The following is a 15,912-nucleotide window of genomic DNA, read 5'->3' on the forward strand; positions in this document are numbered from 1 at the left end:
GTGTGAGAACATTTTAACAAAAAATGGGCAACAAATTATGTTAGTATCTGCTTTTAAATATTTAGGATTTTTAATTGATGACCACTTGAGTTTTAAGGAGCACATTCAGTATGTTGTAAAAAAAACTGAAACTTTTACTGGGATTTTATTATAGAAACAAGTCTTGCTTTTCTTTTACTGTGAAACAGAAATTGGTGGAAACAACCTTTTTACCTGTTATTGACTATGGAGATGTGTTGTACATGAATGCTACTGCTGGTTGTCTCCACAAGCTGGGTAGTGTGTACCACGGGGCACTGAGATTCATCACCAACTGCGCTCCCCTTACTCACTATTGTGTGTTATACTCAATGGTTAGCTGGATATCTTTATGTGCTCGACGCCTCAATCATTGGTATGTTTTCATCTACAAAACCATTCTGGGTATCACTCCATCTTATCTGTCTTGTTTTTTAACAAAGAAACAAGGAAGTCACAATCTTCGTTCAATGAATGTTCTGCAATTTGTCGTCCCCAAAGTAAGAACTGAACTGGGCAAGAAAGCATTTAGGTTTTCAGCACCGAAAGCTTGGAAAAACCTACAATTGAATATTAAACTTCAAACCCTAGTTACGTTGAATGAGTTTAAAGCTTCTGTGAAAGGACTGCAGTCTACCTTGTCTGTATGCACTTGTGTCATGTGAGCAAGTGTTAATGTTGTAAATGTGATGTTTTATGTATTTGTTTACTGTTTTTAATGTAACCTTGCTGCTGCCCTCTTGGCCAGGTCTCCCTTGGAAAAGAGATCTTTGATCTCAATGGGATTTTACCTGGTTAAATAAAGCCTAATAATAATAAGTGACTTTTGTGTGAAGTATGTCAACTATGGTGGCTGCCTCCAATTAATTTGTAATCACTGTATTATCACTCATTATGTATTTTTCTAACTGATCTTTCTTTTTTGTAACGTGCTAAGTGAATAAGTGTACTTTTGTACTTCTTTCCCCATATTTCTGCACAATAACTCTGATATGGTAACACTGGCTAACAGTAGAAATATGGAGTGATTTTTGGTCCAGAAAAACTTTATGTTGTATATTGTTAATTTTCTCATCTCGTATTACACCCGAAATTGTGTTTCTTTTACTCGTTCTTTGTCCGTCTATTTGTGTTTGTCTTTCTCTTCTGCTGCTCATGGCGCCCTGTAGTCACGTGAGTGCCTTTTGACCAATCAATGAGTAGATTACCTGAACAAGTTGGCCATATTCTCTTTATACACAACTCTGCCACTAGTGGTATGTGGGCTCTACCGAGTGGTACGCCAAATAATCACTGAAATGAACACAGGGTTACTGTTTAAGCTGTGTGTAATATTACAGTGGATAAAAATATTAAATAATCTTGTTGAATAAAACCTCTGTCTTGCTTTTAATGAATACTTAGGGCTACTACACTGCTGTATTTTAATGTTGGTCATTATGGTGGTACTTGGAGGAAAAAAAGTTTGAAAACCACGAGTCTTATGTTCACTGTTATTCAATGCCAAAAATAGTTATTTGATTGTAATAAGAAACGTATTAAGGGTTTCATAAGATTTTCTGTTAAAAAAAAGTCAATAATGACATTTTTTGTGGTCCCCTTTATTTTGAAAAGTATCAAAGTATCTAAAAAAATTCTGGTACCGGAAACAATATATTGGTAATGAGAAAATCCTAAATTCTATGCAATTTAAGCCCTGGTTCAGTTTTAGCATTTTTTTAAGCGGGTAAAGGGTGAGACATGTTAAAGTGTCCTCCGTCCTCTTCAATGTTTCTGAGGAGAAAACAGTTTGGACACAACTGACATAAGCTAAATGTTTAACTTTGGAGCTGTCAGCATAGTTTTCACGTTGACTTATGTGGAGCTAAAGCTTTACTTGCATTGTGCTGTCACCCTGCAGTCTAAAATAGACAACAATGAGAAGTCAACTGAGTGGTATAACCTCATGCTCAAGGATTCTTCACTGCAGTAAATCCTAACAAATCTTTGTTGTAATAGTCACAGAATTCAATAGCATCTTGGATCCTTTGGCTAAGTCAACAAACAAATTGAGCAGTCAATCATTGTTTAGTACCACAATCGAAGTGTCATACATTGTCTGTGTTTAGAAAGACACATGTAAGTCATATTTTCTGGTTCAACTTGATTTGTTGGAACCTGGGCAGCTCTGGGCTTAGTGGTCAGCACCTCAGCGTAACGGTCAAAAGTTATGAGTTTGAATCGCTTTTAGATTTTGTTGTGTTGTTTTTTTTCCGGGTATATCTCGAAACATGCACGCTAGGCTAATTGGAAAGTCTACATTTTTCGTAGGTGTGAATGGCAGTGTAAATTGTCTGTTTTATTGATTCTGCTTTAAAAAGTACTTGAATTGATGTAGACAAAGTTTAGCTGGCTGACTAACTAAAATGATAGTAAGTTATTTATTATTATTATTGCGAGTGACCCAATTCACAAAACACGAGTGATGACATCACGACAGTTGTCGACAAATATAATTGTGCAAATTTATTGTCGACTAATCGTTGCAGCCCTAGTGTGAAAAATAACTTTAACTATCATTTTAGCCAAAGTCAGCCAGCTAAACTTTGTCTACAACAATTCAAGTACTTTTTAAAGCAGCGTCAATTTGTAATGCCGTAAAAAAAGGCACAATAACAAACGCGAAGAACGCATGCGCTCGTGCACACAAAGACATAGAGACAGACAGGCACCAATGCGGAGGTATCATACGATTAAACATACAATTTATTAAATAGCCAACATTTTAAGAATGAATCAAAGATACAATTCTACAATTGAGTCTATTAGAGTGCTAAAACTGCCAGGAGTTAATCGATAGTCAATATACTAGTGTGCAGATTTTTAGACATCACAAAATGCTTTTCTTTTTGAGGAAGTTAGGTTTTGATGTTTGTTTTTTTTGCTGCTATTTCAACTTTATTTTTAATACATAAACAAGGTTACATTTTTAGCACTTTGCCTTTCCTTTCTTTTCAATGGACCACATTTTAATAGTAATTGTAATGTTTGTAACAGCTGAATGAGCAGCACAGTTACAGTACAAATAAATATTTATGAATGAATTAGTCATCTTTGTTGTTTGTAAGCACATACCTAAAATACCTTAAGCTGCATTTAGAAGTCGATGGAAAAATTAGAGCCATTAAATATGTGTACGCTTTATTATGTGATTAGTCGACTAATCGTTAAGACAGTCGATGACTAATCGACTATCAAAATAATCGTTAGTTGCAGCCCTAAAGTCAGCTGGGGGAGGCTTCAGCTTAAATGAGGACAGGCCATATGGAAAATGCATGGATGTATGAATGGATTCTAACCTGGGCCTTCTTTTGGAAAACCAGTTCAATTATATTGACCACCTTGACCTTATAAAGTTTTTTCATAGAGATGTTTAGTGTTTTGGTAGACGCTTTACAACAATGGTTTACTGGTGATGTTGTAGTTTGTTAAAGTAATCACAGTTAAAGATTAAATACATGGTCAGACCATGGTTAGAAAACTAAAATAATAAATAACATAATTGGGGTGTGAGTCTCACAACTACTCACGATTAATGAGATTCCAATCCATGGGATGACGATTCTCGATTGAACACGATTCACAATTCAAAATTATTCTCATAACATATTATAATAAAACCTTTTCAAAACAGGTTATAGGTTACAAAAGCTTCTCTTGGCTGCTGACATATACTGTGTATATGGGTGTAACGATATTGCAGTGGTATTTCGGTTTTAAAGTCTTCACAATAATGCCGTGATTTGTGATGGTATCAAATGAAAATTTGGTGGGTGTAGTTTTTCCCTGGCGCTTTAGCGTTAGCCGGGTCTGAAAATAAACTGCATCTCCCAGAATCCTCTGTATAGCGCAGGAACGCCGTAAGCCGGAAGTGAAGTGTGTCCGTAGTAGATGAGAATAATTGTTGTTTTTGTATGTTTCATCAAAATCTGTCCATAACTGTTTGAGTTATGTTGCTAACCATAGACAAAAAAAATCCTAGCGAAAATATAACCTCTTTGCCGAAGGTAAGAAAGTCTGCGTGCTGCATAGCAAAACTCGAGTTATTCCGAGGTGACACCGCCAAAAACACCTTACATCGTGGGAAATAGGAGTAAACAGAAAAACTACTTGATAAATCCTCAATCTGTTTATCCATTTTCCAACGCATGTCTCTCTCAATGTCGCAGTGAGGGCAGGAGCCTAACGAGACACTCGGGCGGTAGGCAGGGTACACCCTGGACAAGTCACAATCTCATAAAATGTCACCCAGAAGATATTTGAAGCCAGCGAAGCCAAACATCTCTCGTTTGTGAGGTATACACACATTATCACAATTAATTGCTAATTGACTTTTCTTAAAAACAGCACAATGCAGACTGATATAGACATGTCCACTGTGGAGGACACTGCTTCTTATGAAGTAAAGTTGTAAGACACTAAAGTGAACGCTATTGTTTTACACTGGATGTTAACATTGTCACTTTGAAGACACTCAACTGTCAGGTTTTTTAATGTCTGCTTGAAAAAGTGGATGTTCCTGCAGTTATTTGCACATAAAAATACATGTTTGTAGTAATAAATATGATTGAAACATTTTAGCATTATGTTTGTTTTCAATTACAGTAAGTGTGTTTATCCTAAATATTTGTGCCACTTTATTTGACACTTTGATTTTTAGGTTGTTTTTTTTGGACATATACCACAATAATATTGTACCGTGGCCTTAATACCATGATAATATCGTACCGTGAGATTTTGATTCCAATAATCAATCAATGGAGATTGACAGATATGTTTTTTCAGGGCTCATACTGATATCGATTATTAGCAGACCTTTATATATATTTTATATTTTCTTTAAAACCTTTTTCCGTTTCTTTTCTTTTCTTTTTTTGTCCGTTTATGCAGAAACAACAGGGAGGAACTAAAGTGCAGGACTATATAATTAAAATAAATAGCAAAATATTACAAATGTGCTATTTTAAAATAATAGTTTGGTCCAAAAATATTTGAATATAAATTACTGCATAACATAAATTAATTTCCATACTGAAATAAGAATAACAGACCAAATTAAATGTTGCACGGACCACGGAACTTCCTGGCACCAAACCTGCAAAAAATTGTTCTCAGGTTTCTCTATGTTTACATTTTCACACTTTGTACAATTTTGTTCCACTTTATTAAGCATTTCATACTTTATTCATTATTATAAGTTATTGATAAGTGTTTATTGTGATTTTAGAATTTTGTTTACATTGGTTGTTTTCCATGGTTGTGTTGACATTTCCTTTCCGCCTTGATAGCTGAGGCTAAATATAAATCAGAAGAAATAAAAATGTTAACATTTAATATATTTTTCTCCAGGGCATCACGGTGGCAGAGGGGTTAGTGCGTCTGCCTCACAATAAGAAGGTCCTGAGTAGTCCTGGGTTCAATCCCGGGCTCGGGATCTTTCTGTGTGGAGTTTGCATGTTCTCCCCGTGACTGCGTGGGTTCCCTCCGGGTACTCCGGCTTCCTCCCACCTCCAAAGACATGCACCTGGGGATAAGTTGATTGGCAACACTAAATTGGCCCTAGTGTGTGAATGTGAGTGTGAATGTTGTCTGTCTATCTGTGTTGGCCCTGCGATGAGGTGGCGACTTGTCCAGGGTGTACCCCGCCTTCCGCCCGATTGTAGCTGGGATAGGCTCCAGCGCCCCCCGCGACCCCAAAAGGGATAAGCGGTAGAAAATGGATGGATGGATGGATATTTTTCTCCAGGTTCATATTCTCCATAGGTCATAGAAAAATATCACTATTATCGATGTCGACCAATAGAAAAAATGTATATCATGATAAAGTTTTCATTATACCGCCTTGCACTGAATTGTATACATTTTAGCACCTACAAAGGAGGTCAACAACACTGGTGGCCCTGGTGGCTCCATGGAGCTTTTTATAAAAAATTATGGAAATAGGGAAAAAAATGGGCAGAAAAATATGTTTTTTGTTGTAATATGGTTTCTGTAGGACAAAAACGACACAAACCGTTCTAATTGTTAGAAAGCCCACTGTTTCATAGGTTTGTGTTTATGTTTCAGTGATGAGAGTATTTGGCAAGCACCATTTTGTCCTACAATTTCAGCGGCCCTTGAACTCACCGTTGTGTGGACTGTGACTCAACAGTTTGTTTACATGTATAACTTTCTCCTACGCTATAATAAATAAATAAATGGGTTGTACTTGTATAGCGCTTTTCTACCTTCAAGGTACTCAAAGCGCTTTGACACTACTTCCACATTTACCCATTCACACACACATTCACACACTGATGGAGGGAGCTGCCATGCAAGGCGCTAACCAGCACCCATCAGGAGCAAGGGTGAAGTGTCTTGCTCAGGACACAACGGACATGACGAGTTTGGTACTAGGTGGGGATTGAACCAGGGACCCTCGGGTCGCGCACGGCCATTCTTCCACTGCGCCACGCTGCCACATATAGACATGTTTTATGCCACTCCTTTGTCTCATTTTGTCAATCAATCAATCAATCAATCAATGTTTATTTATATAGCCCTAAATCACAAATGTCTCAAAGGGCTGCACAAGCCACAACGACATCCTCGGTACAGAGCCCACATAAGGGCAAGGAAAAACTCACCCCAGTGGGACGTCGATGTGAATGACTATGAGAAACCTTGGACAGGACCGCATATGTGGGAACCCCCCCCCAACCCCCCCTTTAGGGGAGACCGAATGCAATGGATGTCGAGTTTTGTCCACCAAACGTTTTATGCTGAGCGTGAATGCACAAAGGTGAGCTTTGTTGATGTTATTGACTTGTTGGAGTGCTAATCAGGCATATTTGGTCAGTGCATGACTGCAAGCTAATCAATGCTAACATCTATTTAAGCTAGCTGTATGTACGTACATATTGCATCATTACTTATGCCCTCTGCGTATTTCATTTGCATGTCTCATGACACATTATCTGTATGTAATATTAACAGCATTTCTGATAGTTGTTTGTGCGCCATGTTGTTCCAGATCACAGCAAAAAAGCTTGCAAAGATTGTAATAAATCCATTAGAAGAAGACAGCCTGCACTTTCCTTTTACTTGGACACACACATCTATACCTTTGGCCAGTCATTTCCAGGAGTTATCTCACCCTCTGAGAAGTTGTACTAATGTTTTCCGATGTTGTAAAAATGTGTAGAATAAATATTAAATTTCAACATTTCTATCAATAAAGATTTGCGTCAGCCTGCGACATGTAGTCATTTTGATAGTAGGCTAATATAGCCACTTACATCATGTGTTGTCTTCATTATAACGCTTATATAAGACCGATGACTTTTTTGTATTTGTGTTCAAATATGGCTCTTTCAACATTTTGGGTTGCCGACCCCTGGCCTACAAATACAATGTATTATCTAAATGTCTACTCAGCGTGTTTTAAAATGTACATACAATGGTACCACTTTTTTATATGATACAGTTTCTGACGAGTTTGTTCGCCAAAATTCTGCCCCGGTTATCGTTTACCGTTATCCCACGGCCAAACATTGTGCGTAAGAAATACTTTTCGCCTGCATTATTTTATTTACCTTGGAGCCACTCTTTCTTTGTCTCATTTTGTCCACCAAAAGTTTTACGCTGTGCATGAATGCACAAAGGTGAGCTTTGTTGATGTTATTGATTTGTTGGAGTGCTAATCAGGCATATTTGGTCACTGCTAGCTCATTTAATTTCCTTTATGTCATCTGCGTGTTTAATTTGCAATGTCTCATTACACATTATCAGTATGTAATATCGGCTGCATTTCTGATAGTTGTTTGTGCGCCATGTTGTTCCAGACCACAGCAAACGTTATCCAGCTTGCAAAGATTGTAATAAATCCATTAGAAGAAGACAGCCTGCCGTTTCCTTTAACTTGGACACACACGTCTATACCTTTGGTCATTCGAAGACAGTCATTTCACCCTCTGAGAAGTTTTACTAATGCCTTCCAATGTTGTAAAAATGTGTAGAATAAATATTACATTTCTGTCAATGAATATTTGTGTCAGCCTGCGACATGTAGTCATTTTGATAGTAGGCTAATATAGCCACTTACGTCATGTGTTGTCTTCATTATAACACTTATATAAGACTTTTAATTTTTTGCGGCTCCAGACCGATGACTTTTTTGTATTTGTGGTCAAATATGGCTCTTTCAACATTTTGGGTTGCCAAACCCCTGGCCTAGAAAGACAACATATTCTGTATTATCTAAATGTCTACTCGGCATGTTTCAAATCCACTTTTTTATACGATATGGTTTCCGACGAATTTGTTTCCAAAAATTCTGCCCCGGTTATCGTTTACCGTTATCGCACGGCCAAACATTGTGCGTAAAAAATAGTTTTCGCCTGCATTTTTTTTTTTATTTACCTTGGAGCCTTTTACTTTTTCTTTGAAGCGTGGCAGTGATTTTATTTTTATTTTTTAAACGAGCTGTCGGCTTAAAATAGACAGCGGGTTTCACTTCGGACACCCCTGGCATACGAGTAGTCACTTTCGCGGCAACCGCGGTGGCCATTATTGCCCCAAATATGACACAAGAGGCGGAAGTAAGAAAATCCTGTCTTCAAGTGGACTTTCTCCGCAAATTAATGCAACAACATCCAAGCGACATGTGCAAAAAAAAAAAAAAAAAGTTATGGCAGGACAACAACAAAAAGGGAAAAATGCACCACTTTTAACTCACCAGCTCTCTTCCTCCCGTCTTCTTTGCCTCGTCTTGTCCACCGCGCACACGCAGCAACGCTCACATGAAACAGGGTCAAATATCGAAACTTCGGTGCGTCCCGGTCCAGAAAGTGTTGCTGAAGTTGATAAGAGATGAACGTTACACTTTAACAACTTCTTTCCTCTTCTCCCTTTTCCTGCTCCCTCCCCCTTCATGCCCCCCTCTCCTCCTCCGCCTCCTCCTCCTCCGCGATCACGACACAAGTCACTTCCGCGAACAGACGTCTACGTCATTGGTGCGCGTTCACGCGTGGCTGGCCTATTGTGCGGGTTGCGTAAATGCGAAAAATCCCTGCAATAATTCACCGAAATAGCCTAAAATGCAAAACTCAGGTTGCACATGTCAAATATGGAAGGTTTTTCTAAGTAACCAATCTATATATGTATTTTTTTAATTAACAGTATTTTTAAAAAGGTATTACTGAACAGTTCTTATTGTGTGAATGCTCCTAAGCATTCACACATATGGTTTTCTACACCAAAATTAATCTATTTAAACTTATTATTGTGTGAATGCTCCAAAGCATTCACATATATGTTTATTATTATTATTATTATTATTATTATTATTATTATTCTCCAGATTTTGGTGTGGGTTGCGTAAATGCGAAAAATCCCTGCAATAATTCACCGAAATAGCCTATATGCAAAACTCAGGTTGCACATGTCAAATATGTAAGGTTTTTCTAAGTAACTAATCTACATATGTATTCTTTTAATTAACAGTATTTTTAAAAACGTATTACTGCACACATCTTAAAAGCATTCACGCATATGGTTTTCTACACCAAAATTCATCTATTTAAACGTATTATTGTGTGAATGCTCTAAAGCATTCACATATATGTTTATTATTATGATTATTATTATTATTATTATTCTGCAGATTTTGGTGCGTGTTGCATAAATGTGTAAAATCCCTGCAATAATTCACCGAAATAGCCTGAAATGCAAAACGAAGGTTGCACATGTCAAATATGGAAGGTTTTTCTAAGTAACTAATCTACATATGTATTTTTTTAATTAACAGTATTTTTAAAAATGTATTACTGCACACATCTTAAAAGCATTCACACATCTGTTTTTCTCCACCAAAATTAATCTATTTAAACGTATTATTGTGTGAATGCTCCAAAGCATTGACATATATGTTTATTATTATTATTATTATTATTATTATTATTCTCCAGATTTTGGTGCGGGTTGCGTAAATGCAAAAAATCCCCGCAATAATTCACTGAAATGGCCTGAAATGCAAAACAAAGGTTGCACATGTCAAATATGGAAGGTTTTTCTAAGTAACAAATCTACATATGTATTTGTTTAATTAACAGTATTTTTAAAAAGGTATTACTGCACAGTTCTTATTGTAAGAATGCTCCTAAGCATTCACACATATGGTTTTCTACACCAAAATTCATCTATTTAAACGTATTATTGTGTAAATGCTCCAAAGCAGGGCAGCACGGTGAAAGAGGGGTTAGTGCGTCTGCCTCACAATACGAAGGTCCTGAGTAGTCTTGGGTTCAATCCCGGGCTCAGGATCTTTCTGTGTGGAGTTTGCATGTTCTCCCCGTGACTGCGTGGGTTCCCTCCGGGTACTCCGGCTTCCTCCCACCTCCAAAGACATGCACCTGGGGATAAGTTGATTGGCAACACTAAAAATTGGCCCTAGTGTGTGGATGTGAGTGTGAATGTTGTTTGTCTATCGATGAGGTGGCGGCTTGTCCAGGGTGTACCCCGCCTTCCGCCCGATTGTAGCTGAGATAGGCTCCAGCGCCCCCCGCGACCCCAAAGGGAATAAGCGGTAGAAAATGGATGGATGGATGGATGCTCCAAAGCATTCACATATATGTTTATTATTATTATTATTATTATTATTCAGATTTTGACGCGTTCTACCTTACACATTTTTCACCCGATTCAAACCGTTCCAACTTCTAAAAGTTCAGCCTATTCAGGAATTGTGGCCTTTCCCTTGAAAAATTCCCAAAATTCCCAGATTTCCCAGAATTCCAGGTTTTCCGGGACATTTTTCCCATTCAAAAGGAATTGGCCATTTTTCAAACTTCTACCATTTCCACATTTTTCAACCGATTCAACCCATTCCACCTTCAACCTATTCCACAATTCTGGAAATTCAAACTTCTCTTTTTCCAAGTTCAAAGAAGGTTTTCCTAAGCCCTATTTCCACCCTTTTTTCCAGCGACTACTCCTTCCACATTTTTCAACGCATTTCAACCGTTCCACCGTCAAAACATTCCTCTTAATCAGGACAAAAAACGAATATGTTTTTTGAACTGGAAACATTCCCGGTTTTCTAGAAATTCCAGCAATTCCGTAATACCATTTCTCAATTCAACACGTTACTACTTCAACATTTCTCGACCGATTTGGAAAATTTCAACACCAACCATTTCAACTCATTCAGAACATCCAAGTGTTTTACCATTTTCAAAAAAATTCCAGCTTTTCCCGAAATTCCCAAATTATGGGGAAATTCCCATTGAAATGAATTGGCCATTTTTCAAACTCCCACAATTCCCACATTCTTCAACCCATTCAGACCATTCCACCTTCAACACAGTTCACCATTCTGGAAATTCAAACTACCCTTTTTACAAGTTCCAAAAAATTTCAGATTTTCCCGATAATACCATTTACTAGTAAATGGTAATAGGGAATATTGCCCGATTTAACCAATTCTAACACCAACCAATTCAGCTCATTCAGGACATTCATGATCATATCATTTTCAAAAAAATCCCTCTTTTCCCAAAATTCCCAAATTTCCAGGAAGTTCCCATTGAAATGAATGGAACATTTTTCCAAGTTGCACAATTCCCACATTTTTCAACCTATTTAAACCATTCCAACATCAACACATTCCACTCATCCTGGACATTCAAACTAACACTTTCCAAGTTCCAAACCAAACTCCAGTTTTCCTGGAAATTCAAATTCTTCAACCATTCAAACTATTTCAGCGTTTAAAGCATTTCAACATTCAAACCATTTCTACATTCATCCTACATGCCATTAGCATTTCAGTTCAGCGCCAGTTCTTCAACATTCAAACCATTCCAACATTCAAACTATTCTTACATTCATACTACATTCTGTCAGCATTTCAGTTCAACTTCAGCATTGGAGCATTCACACGCAATTCCTTCAGGAATTGCCTCTTCCAGTTGTGTATGTTATGTTTTAATTTTCTGCATAAGCCATCGATCTCTTACCAATTTGTCAATGTTCTACTAGAAATGTGTGACATTTAAAAACAGGAACTTTTAATGACCAAATGTAAACACATACATTATTGTGTCGGCATGTTAAGCATTTGGTCCGATTGAATTAGATTTAATTTAATAGACATGGAGAATGGGTAGGATGAAATAAAAACACTTGCAACGATGGTAAGTCGGTATTTTATTATTTGTGCAGCTTTTACATTTGATATTTTGCTTTTCTATGTTTCATGAACATAGAAAGTCAGTATTTTATTATTTGTGCAGCTTTTCCATTTGATATTTTGCTTTTCTGTGTTTTATGAACATAGAAAAGCAAAAATATCCAGGTGCATGTCTTTGGAGGTGGGAGGAAGCCGGAGTACCCGGAGGGAACCAACGCAGTCACGAGGAGAACATGGTAAATCAGTATTTTATTATTTGTGCAGCTTTTCCATTTGATATTTTGCTTTTCTATGTTTTATGAACAAAGCAAAGCAAAATATCAAATGGAAAAGCTGCACAAATAATAAAAATACTGACTTTCTATGTTCATAAAACATAGAAAAGTAAAATATCAAATGCAAAAACTTTTCTATGTTTTATGAACATAGAAAAGCAAAATATCAAATGGAAAAGCTGCACAAATAACAAAATACTGACTTACTATGTTCTCCCTGTGACTGCGTGGGTTCCCTCCGGGTACTCACACAGACATGCACCTGGGGATAGGTTGATTGGCAACACTAAATCGGCCCAAGTGAATGAATGTGTGAATGTTGTCTGTCTATCTGTGTTGGCCCTGTGATGAGGTGGCGACTTGTCCTGGGTGTACCCCGCTTTCCGCCCGAATGGAGCTGAGATAGGCTCCAACAACCCCCGCGACCCCGTAAGGGACAAGCGGTAGAAAATGGATGGATGGATGTTTTATGAATTAGTTTAATGGTACAGTACTGGAGCTGCCAGCCGGTTTGGGGAGGACTGCCTTTAATGACATTTATAGCGCCCCCCTTGGGTTGTAAATCTAAATGTTTAGGGACAAATGCTAGTATACTGTAGTACAGATTATAAATGTGGTTAATGGTTTATGGACGATTATTTGCTTATTTAATTATTCCATATATTATTATTACTTTTTTATTGTATTTATATCATTAAAGAAATGGTTAATGACTTATGGACAATTATTAGTTTGTTTATTTAGTTATCTGTATTATTTGTAATTAATTTGTTTTGTATTATTATTTTTATTTATTTATGTAATTAGATATTTAATATAATTTATAATTTACTATAGGGTCTATGGATGCAAATTAGCAGCTTTGCTACAATCCGGCATGTTTACAGATATATGATGCAAAGTCCCTATCTTAAAAATAAAGCATTATAAAGTGTGTTTCAACCTATTTACCTTAAATTAGACACCCAGGTGCTTGTCAGTCCCTTAAAGCAGTGTTTTTCAACTTTTTTTGAGCCAAGACAAATTGTTTTCATTGAAAAAATCCAAAGGCACACCACTAGCAGAAAACCTAAAAAAATGAAACTCAGCAGCCGATATTGACAGTAAAAAGTTGTTCTCGCAATTGTCAGGGAAACCATACCATAACTAGCTCGTCTCAAAGTGTACTGTCATGACCTCTCACATCATGCCGTGACTTATTTAGAGTTTTTTGGGGTTTTCTTGTATGTAGTGTTTTAATTCTTGTCTTGCGCTCCTATTTTGTTTTTGATTGTCATGTCATGTATGGATGTATTTTTTGGACGCCGTCTACTCCACACGCTGCAAGTCTTTGCTGTCGTCCAGCATTCTGTTTGGGTTTACTTGTCGCCAGTTCATTTTTAGTTTCGTTTTGCATAGCCATCCCTAAGCTTCAATGCCTTTTCTCAATTGTTGAATATGACTTTAAACCATTACCAAGCATGCATCAATATAGCTCTTGTCTCAAAGTAGGTGTACTGTCACCACCTGTCACATCACCCCCTGACTTATTTGGAGTTTTTTGGTGTTTTCCTGTGTGTAGTGTTTTAGTTCTTGTCTTGCGCTCCTATTTTGGTGACTTTTTCTGTTTTTTTGGTATTTTCCTGTAGCAGTTTCATGTCTTCCTTTGAGCGATATTTCCCGCACCTACTTTGTTTTAGCAATCAAGAATATTTCAGTTGTTTTTATCCTTCTTTGTGGGGACATTGTTGATTGTCATGTCATGTTCGGATGTACTTTGTGGATGCCATCTTTGCTCCACAGTAAGTCTTTGCTGTCGTCCAGCATTCTGTTTTTGTTTACTTTGTAGCCGGTTCAGTTTTAGTTTTGTTCTGCATAGCCTTCCCTAATCTTCAATGCCTTTTCTTAGTAGCACTCACCTTTTGTGTATTTTTGGTTTAAGCATTAGATACCTTTTTACCTGTACACTGCCTTCCACTGTTTCCGACATCTACAATGCAATTAGCTACCTGTTGCCACCTACTGCTATGAAGGAGTATTACACGGTTACTCTGCCGAGCTCTAGACAGCACCGACACTCAACAACAACACATAATTTGCAGACTATAATTACTGGTTTGCAAAAAATATTTTTAACTCAAATAGGTGAAACTAGATAATCTCCCACAGCACACCAGGCTGTATCTCACGGCACGCTAGTGTGCCGCAGCACAGTGGTTGAAAAACACTGCCTTAAAGGTGTGTGCCACATTATGGTGATTCGACAAGAGGGTGTTTTGAAGCTGTAAGAGAAAGTTCAAATTGACTTTCGGGGAGAAACATTATTATGTTATGTGTTTGTCAGAAAAATATTGGCACGGGCAACATGGTTGGGGTGCATGTTTTGACAAATGATCAACCTTTTGTGTGCAGTCAGTGTTCCAAACACTCGATGGGTTGTGCTTACATTTTTTACACGAGTTGCTTATACTCAATACACACAATCTGATACATTGTGTATGTGTGTGTAAGCCGAATAATTGAATACAAACGTTTATTCAATAATTTACTGTTTATGATAACATTTAGAATGTATTGTCAACTTGTCAGTAACTTTGTTCATGTTTTACATTCTGCAATTAACTATTTAGTTAAGCTAAATATATATTTTTTGATACTTATTAAATATTGCTGCATAACAGAGATTAGTATAGAAGACAATATGCTTACATTGGTATGAACCTTTGACACCGATGAAGTTCTCTCAAGGATTAAGCATGGTACGTTACGTTCGTTCATGACTAAAGCAAAGCCTATGCGCCCATCTTTATGCAACCGCATCTCTTCGTCTTTGGTAGAACAAACCCATGGATTTTGAGGGAATCACATTGGGACACGAGTACAACAGGAAGACACATATGCAATACGAAACACAGTAGGTGCGGGAAGAACGGTAAGGGTGAGTACAAAAGAGGAAGGCATTATCACACATTAGATTAGGACACGCCATACTGATTAAGACATTGCACCTTATAAGTAAACACCCTACAGCAGGGGTTCCCACACTTTTTCTGCAGGCAAGCTACTTTTCAATTGAACATGTCGAGGGGATCTACCTATTCATATATATAATTTATGTTTATTTATTTATGAAAGATAAGTTTTTGTTAACATGTAAAATGTGTTTAATGATAATACAAGCATTCGTGAAGACAATAATATAAGTTGGTGTATTACCTGATTCTGATGACTTGCATGGATTGGAATCAGACATTTTCAAATGGAGGAGAAAAAAAGTCCTCCTTTTTGTCCATGTAGTCGGTAGTATATCACTACTGATATACATAGATTATATGTAAATAATGCTCATGTTTAATTACTATCATTGCATCGCAGCAGTGCCTCATTTAACCATACAATATTGCGCCACCCACAGGCCAGACAAAATAAGAC

At 37.2% G+C, this 15,912-nt stretch overlaps 2 protein-coding genes across 9 annotated transcripts in view; one reads left to right on the plus strand and one right to left on the minus strand.

The window, feature by feature from the left end:
* shc1 (SHC (Src homology 2 domain containing) transforming protein 1) overlaps positions 1-15,793 on the minus strand; it is a 102,676-nt gene extending 86,883 nt beyond the window's left edge. For 5 of the 6 annotated variants that reach the window (XM_061982562.2, XM_061982559.2, XM_061982558.2 and 2 more), the window contains exon 1: positions 8,774-8,963. The gene's annotated coding sequence lies outside the window, so the exon portion shown is untranslated. Of the gene's footprint in view, positions 1-8,773; positions 8,964-15,696 lie in introns of those variants that run through there. The other variant, XM_061982561.2, reaches the window with a different exon arrangement.
* flad1 (flavin adenine dinucleotide synthetase 1) overlaps positions 15,338-15,912 on the plus strand; it is a 32,075-nt gene continuing 31,500 nt past the window's right edge. Inside the window, exon 1 of one of the 3 annotated variants that reach the window (XM_061982568.2) lies at positions 15,338-15,418. The gene's annotated coding sequence lies outside the window, so the exon portion shown is untranslated. The remainder of the gene's footprint in view (positions 15,419-15,912) is intronic. The other 2 variants (XM_061982569.2, XM_061982565.2) reach the window with 2 other exon arrangements.

This window comes from Nerophis lumbriciformis, linkage group LG21 (assembly GCF_033978685.3).
Source record: "Nerophis lumbriciformis linkage group LG21, RoL_Nlum_v2.1, whole genome shotgun sequence".
Taxonomy (NCBI): domain Eukaryota; kingdom Metazoa; phylum Chordata; class Actinopteri; order Syngnathiformes; family Syngnathidae; genus Nerophis; species Nerophis lumbriciformis.